The sequence below is a fragment of the Natator depressus genome, chromosome 3 (genome assembly GCF_965152275.1).
Source record: "Natator depressus isolate rNatDep1 chromosome 3, rNatDep2.hap1, whole genome shotgun sequence".
NCBI lineage: Eukaryota > Metazoa > Chordata > Testudines > Cheloniidae > Natator > Natator depressus.
Genome location: NC_134236.1, coordinates 32,986,552 through 32,994,360, shown reverse-complemented (window position 1 = coordinate 32,994,360; position 7,809 = coordinate 32,986,552).

Sequence of the window (7,809 nt, the reverse complement as noted above, 5' to 3'; positions counted from 1 at the left end):
TGTTGCTCTCCTCTGGACTCTCTCCAATTTGTCCACATCTTTTCAAAAGTGTGGAGCCCAGACTTGGACATGACACTCCAGCTGAGGCCTCACCTGTGCTGAAAAGTGCAGGACAATTACTTCCCGTGTCTTACATACAACACCCCTGTTAATACACCCCAGAATGATTTTAGCCTTTTTCACAGCTGCATCATGTTGTTGACTCATATTCAATTTGTGATCCACTATAACCTCCAGATCCTTCTTGGTAGTGCCAGCACTTCACCACTTATTGCCCTATTTTATAGTTGTACATTTGATTTTTCCTTCCTAAGTGAAGTACTTTGCACAAGACTGTATTGAATTTCATCTTGTTGATTTTAGACCAATTCCCCAATTTGTCAAGATAGTTTTGAATTCTAATCCTATCCGTCAAAGTGCTTGGAACCCTCCCCCGCTCCCATTTGATGTCACTGGCAAATTTTATAAGCACGCTCTCCACTCCATTATCCAAATCATTAATGAAAATATTGACTAGTACTGGACGAGGACTGACCCCCTGTAGCACCACACTAGATATGCCCCTCTAGTTTGACAGCAGACCTTTGATAATTACTCTTTGAGCGCAGTCTTTCAACCAGTTGTGCATCCACCTTCCACCAATGTGATATATGCCATCATGTGCCAGCAATGCCCCTCTGCCATGTACATTGGTCAAACTGGACAGTCTCTATGTAAAAGAATAAATGGACACAAATCAGATGTTAAGAATTATAACATTCATAAACCAGTCGGAGAACACTTCAATCTCTCTGGTCACGCAATCACAGACATGAGGGTCGCTATCTTAAAGCAAAAAAACTTCAAATCCAGACTCCAGCGAGAAACTGCTGAATTGGAATTCATTTGCAAATTGGATACTATTAATTTGGGCTTGAATAGAGACTGGGAGTGGCTAAGTCATTATGCAAGGTAGCCTATCTCCCCTTGTTTTTTTCCTACAAACCCCCCCCCAAGACGTTCTGGTTAAACTTGGATTATTGCTGTGCACATTGTAAGATGAGCTATTGCCAGCAGGAGAGTGAGTTTGTGTGTGTGGTTTTTGGAGGGGGGTGTGTGTGTGTGGGGGGGGTGGTGGTGAGAAAACCTGGATTAGTGCTGGAAATGACCCACCTTGATTATCATGAGCATTATAAAGAGAGGTTTCAAAGAGGGATGGGCTATTACCAGCAGGAGAGTGAGTTTGTATGTGTGTCTGTGGGGGGGGGGGGAAGGGTGAGAAAACCTGGATTTGTGCTGGAAATGGCCCTCCTTGATGGTCACTTTAGATAAGCTGTTACGAGCAGGACAGTGGGTTGGGAGGAAGTTTTGTTTCATGGTCTCTGTGTGTATATAATGTCTTCTGCAGTTTCCACAATATGCTATGCATCCGATGAAGTGAGCTGTAGCTCACGAAAGCTCATGCTCAAATAAACTGGTTAGTCTCTAAGGTGCCACAAGTACTCCTTTTCTTTTTTCTTTTTACGAATACAGACTAACACGGCTGTTACTCTGAAACCACCTTATAATAAATTCATCTAGACCACTTTTCCCTAGTTTACTTATGAGAATGTTATGGGGGACTGCATCAAAACCCTTACTAAAAAAAAACAAAAAACAAAGGAAAAAAACCCCAAGAAATAGCATGTCTACTCCTTCCCTGTTCTCCCACCCACTAGACCTGAAACTCTTTCAATAAAAGGAAATTATGTTGGTTTGGCATGATTTGTTCTTGATAAATCCATGCTAGCTATTCCTTATAACCCTATTATCCTCTATGTGCTTACAAATTGATTGTTCAATAATTTTTTCCAGTATTTTTCTAGGTATCAAAGTTGGGCTGAATGGTCTATAATTTCCCAGGTCCTCTGTTCTTCATTTTAAACATAGGTACAATGTTCTCCCTTCCCCAGTCCTCTGGGACCTCACCCATTCTCCATGAGTTCTTGAAGATAATTGCAAATGGTTCCAAGATTCCTTCAGCTAGTTCCTTAAGTACCCTCGGATGAATTTCATCAGGCCTCTGACCTGAATACATCGAGCTTATCTAAACATTCTTTAACTTGTTCTTTCCCTATTTGGGCTTGTGTTCCTTTCTCCTTGTTGTTGATATTGTTGTGTTGAGTATCTGGTCACCATGAATCTCCAGTGAACACTGAAGCAAAATAGGCACTGAACACCTCAGCCTCTTGATGTCATCTGTGGTTATCTCTCCTTCCACACTAAGTATGGGACCTACACTTGCTTTCATTTTTCCTCTTGCTCCTACTATATCTAAAGAACTGTTTTTATTGCCTTTTATGTCTCTTGTTAGGTGTAACTCATTTTGTGCCTTAGCCTGATTTTGTCCCTACATGCTTGTGTTATTCTTTTGTACTCCTCCTTAGCAATATGTCCATTTTTCCAGTTTTTGTTGGATTCCTTTTTGATTTTCAGACTACTAAAGAGCTCCTGATGAAACCATAGATGCTGCTTACTAGATTTCCTGTCTTCGCTTCACATTGGGATAGGTTGCTGTTGTGCCTTTAATATTGTCTCCTTGAGAAACTGCCAGGTCTCCCGAACTCCCTTGTCCCTTAGATTTTCTTCCCAGGGATCACTTTCACTCAAGTTTCCTTCCACCTTCAGACGAACCACCAATTCCCTGTTGGTCAGAATCAAGTCTAAAATGTCTGTCCTCCTCATTACTTATGCCACTTTCTGAAACAAAAAAAGTTGTCCCCAATACATTCCAAGAACTTACTAGAAATTGTGTGTTTTGCTATTACTTTTCTAACAGCTGTCTGGGTAGTTACTGTCATATACATAGATGCAATTAAATAGTGCATTTAATATATGCATATTTAAATATCTCTTTTCTCTTCCTAATACAAAACGGTAAGGTAAATCATTCCCATATATTTTTTCCTTTGCCTTAGTGGCTGAAATGCATGGAAGAAGAGTGATGGGTTACTCTGTATGACTCATTCATACAGTGTGTCATTTTGCTGGGGACACTGGGCACTTCAGCATTCCTTCCACTTCAGTCCCCAGGGAAGTGGCTGCAGGGAGTCTCAGAATGCAAGTATTAGAATCTTATTTTGCAGAGAACAAAAGCCCATTACATGCTCTTAGTTAAACAGTAAATCAGAGAATAAATTCTGTAAGATGTGTTTCTGTCTCTCTCCCAGTTCCTTCCCCTCTATGGGTCGTGTTCAGACAGTGCAGACACCAAGCTGTAAACAACATTTTTTCAGCAACAGCTGGCTCCATAAGTGGCTATTCTGGCTGCACTGGAGCAGGTTTTATTATGTAATTAGGCTGACCATAAGCTAAGTGCTCATCTGGACTTTCCAAAATTCCTCTGCAGAGGAATTTACACATTAACAAAAAATAAATTAAAAAAAAATCAAGAAAATAATTCTTTTGTGAACTGGAGGTGAATCAGATAGGAACGCCCCCACCCCCCTGGTCCAAATGGCCCCGTCATTTGGTTCACAAGTTATTTTTCTCAAGGTTTTATACTTGGGGACAGATGACACTGAGCCCTACATCTCCTTTTCATCTGACAATTGTCTAGCTTCTCTGCATTCCCACTGATGCAGGTAGCGAGATGGAAGAGAGAAAGCTGGCTGAAGTTCTTCATGGACAATACAGAAGTGATGCTGGGTAGCAGGGCAATTTTCAGGAGGGATAGGCAAACAATGCCTGATGTCACCCTTCACCAACACGGTTCACAGACTAGGGGACGTACATGATTCACTGGAGCTTCTAGATTCCCAGACACTGAGAGTGACTCTCAGTGGCCAGGATAGCCAAGAGGCTGGAGCCTCTCCTGCAAGTCTTGCCATAGGGACCTGGGTCCTTGATCAGCTCTATACTTGAAAGTTTTATCAGTATAACTATTTGGTTAGGAGTGTGATTATTTTACCATTATAGGTACAACCTTGAGTGTGGACACAGTTTGACTGGTATAAAGGTGCAATGCATCCAGTGTAGCTCTCAACAACCTACTGGAATGTTTGGCACTCCAACAGTGGAATAAATATGTACAGAACTATACTGGAAAATGCCTAGAGATACATGAAAATGTTTTTGCAAAGCTTGGCTTAATATACAAGGATAAACTCAACAGACCTAATTCATTTCTAAAATTAAAAACCACTCATTTATACTGAATATGCCCATTCACTGGACAGGTAGCACAAGCGTTTTTGTTTGTGAATCTGCACCTTTGTCATCTCAAGACTGGAGTTCTGCACTATGAGATGGAATCGAGGATATCAGTTTATCCTATAGGGGCCTGGTTTGGATCTTTCCTCATGTGATACTGTAGAAGATGAGTGTGGCTGAGATGCCCAAGCTAACAGCTCTTTGGTTTAAAGATGGTGGCAAGGAAAGCCAGGGATGAAGGGCATTTTCAGTGTGGGGTGAGTTGTCAGTTTACCAGATGTTTCTTGCCCCACATCCTCAATTTAAGGTTGCCAAACTCTGAAATTGGTATACCCTCAAAGGACGCAACACTATGCTGCTGTCCTCCCCCAGGACTTCAGTCCAGTGGACCATTAGCGGAAGCCTGAGCCAACTTCCACTGAAATGAATGTGAGCCAATAGGAGTTGGATCATTGAATGTGACTTCACTGGGAATTGGGTCAGGCCACAGAAACATTTCAGCTGACTGCAACGTCTATGACCACCACTGGGCACATGGGGAGAGCTGGGACTCTAAAATGCATGCATTTTGAAATCTACACTTCTCCACAAATACCAAATTCAGCCCTGGTTTTCACCAGCCTTTTGGCATCAGTCAGGGAGCAGGACTGCTGGTGGCAGAATATCTGCTGCGGGGGAGGTTGCAGGGGTGTCTGTATCCCCCCACTGCCAGGAAAAGGGGATGCAAGCAGCATCCTGGAAAGTGGTGGTGCTAGTTGGGAAGATGGATAGCCAGAGCTGCTAAGGAATGCAAGGATGCCATTAAATTCACACCGCTTACTGACATGCAAGTATTAGAATCTTATTTTGCAGAGAACATGTAACTTGCCTCTTCTTCAATATCACTTCTGAATCGGGCCTTCCAAGTTTAAGTCTGTGTAACTCACATGCCAAGGAGCCAGAAGGGAGGAGCATCGTGGGAAAAGCAATATCAGGAGGGTTTAAGAAGATGTAGATGAAAGCAGGACATTGCCTACTTTACATACACCTTCAAACTCTTCAACGTGTAAATTATTACCACTTACCATTGGTCTCCTCTGCAGCTGGGTGTGTGCTTCCCAGGGCGGGCAGACAAACGTGTGCTAGCTCTGCTCAGGCTAGTGTGCTAAAACTAGCCGTGTGGCTGTTGCAGCTTGGGCTAGCTGGCTGAGTAAAAATCCACCCAGACCCCCGGACACGTACTCAGGCACTAGCCCAAGCAGAGCTGGTGTGTCTGTCTACCTGTGCTGGGAAGTACGCTCCCAGCTGCAGTGTAGACACACCCACTCTCTGGGCCTGATTCTCCCCTCAGTTCCACTAGTGTAAATCTGATGTAACGCCACACAAGCATCTGAGAGCCAAATTTGGTCCTATTGCACCTACTGGCACCCACTTATGTAGCATCTCTGAATCTGGCCTGGTAAATGTACTTGCGAAATACTTGAAGCACAGCAGAACCATGAGAAGGGGGTCAAAGTGACCTTAGCAGAGATCTGTGGAGCAAAGTATTTTTGGAACGTAATAGTGTGCATGCGCTCATATGGGCAATAGGGAGCTGGAGAATGATACTGATAGCAGTTGCTAGCTAGGGGAAGGAGCAAGACAATCACCCGGTACTTCACTTTTAGCCTGAGAAATGTATCTGGCTAAAATCCAAGCTAACCAATGGGCCAAATTCAGAGGGAGACTACAGGAGTTTAGATTTGTAATACTAATTCTTCCTTCTGGTCCCCCTCAGAGTGCAACTTGCGGTTCTCAATCTGGTGAGAAGTGTGGACCATATTTAAAATACAGAAAGCATTTCATGGACCACCCGCTTTACAGCCTTGTGGCAATGACAGTACTTCAGTTATCTCCATAGAGAAGACATATTAGGAAAGTGTATTTTAATGCAATTTAGCTGGAGGAAACAGGGAGAATGAGCTAATACCATGTGACCAGCCAGGTTTCAGCAGACCACCAGCAAGTTGTGCAGAACTGGCAATGATCCAGAGATCACAGTTCAAAAGCTTCTGGTGTAAGTTGTTCCAGTTTAGACTCACACTCATTTACTGATGTGCATCTCACATAGAGTCATTCAATTTGGCAGCTGAGTCAAAAGGAGCCTAAACTGTAATTTGCATGCAAAGGGGCCAGAAAAGAGGATTAAGAGTAAAAGAAAATACTAAAAAGGTAGTAAAATGGTGTAGAAATAGAAAATGGTGTAGTAAAATTAAAGCAGATTATATTTATCCTCCACGTATATTACCCACTGGGCCAGATTCGTGTCTCATTTAGTCCAGGATTACAAACAAAAATTGATTAGGAGAACCTGATTTATCTTAGAACCTCCTGAGAGTTGCTTGTCCTGCTCTCCCCCTTCTATCCCCCACCCCATGTGTAAGTGTCATGTCTGACCATCTGACACCCAGGGCCTGGTTCTCCATTGCCTTGAACGTTCTGTAGCCACTTTCTCTTGTGCAAAGTGGGTGTAAAACCCACTACCAAATCAGAATGGTAGTATTCACATTGTTCCTGCACGGGTGCAAGTGACTACACCAGGAGCATCAAACCCCAATTATAGGGCTACCTAGAGCCAGACCCTCAGTTAGTGATTGATTTTAACAGAGCTTCACCGATGTGCACCTGCTGAGGGTCTAGTCCACCCTCATTTAGGGCACTGTGTAATTTGGCCCAGAAGCTTCCACAGAAGTTGTACCAGTTCACTACAGGCTGCTCTCATCTGAATTTGACCCATAATGGGCCTTACTCACCTCCCACGGTGATTTTATACTGGGATAACCCCATTGACTTCAATGGAGTTACTACTATGAGAGGAGAACCAGGACCCCTGGAGTAACACTGATGTAAAACCAATGTTAGTGAGATAAGAATCCAGCCAGGGGCTCTCACTGCTTCACAATCCCAGAGAGACTCATAGGGAAAAGTCAGTGTATAATTCCCGTACATGCCACAGATGGCTGCATGTGAACTAGGCCATATTATGACATTGAAGAAGCAAAATAAGGTCAGGCTGTATCAGCAGTATTCTGTGGAGTTCTTACTGTTATTTAATAGCATCATAACTAGGGCAATGATTTAATCTCCCTGAGCCCTTGAGTATGGTGCTTAGTTGTCTATGAATAAGGGAAACTAATTTTGAAGGGCGTGCCTGCTTAGAGAGAGAGAGAGAAAGATCTCATATCAGCTCTGACACTGCTGAGTGAGGCAGTATTATGCAGAGGATATGACTTCCCTGTGGAAGTGATTCGACTTCCCTGTAGAAGTGACTCAAACTCTTGGGTGTTGCCCCAAACCTCCCTCCCATTCACACAAAATACTCTCTTACCCGAGTTTGGTGGTGCTTTAAACCCAGACTTACTGGCCTGACAGGGGTATGGGCTAGGGCTTGGGTACCACTTTCACTCAGGCAGGTAACCCACCCATCTGATTGTGAGGTTGCAGCAGGCTAAATTACTGAAGGACCAGTAGTCCTCTAATGTCTTCCCACATCCCCTTGCCCCCCTTCTCCCTCCCCGCCCCACCCCTTACATGGCCAGAAGGAGATACAATGTCACTGGGGGCTGGGGAAGGGAGAAGAGCCAGAGTGGCTTACGTTACTATAGCACAAAGAACCATGGC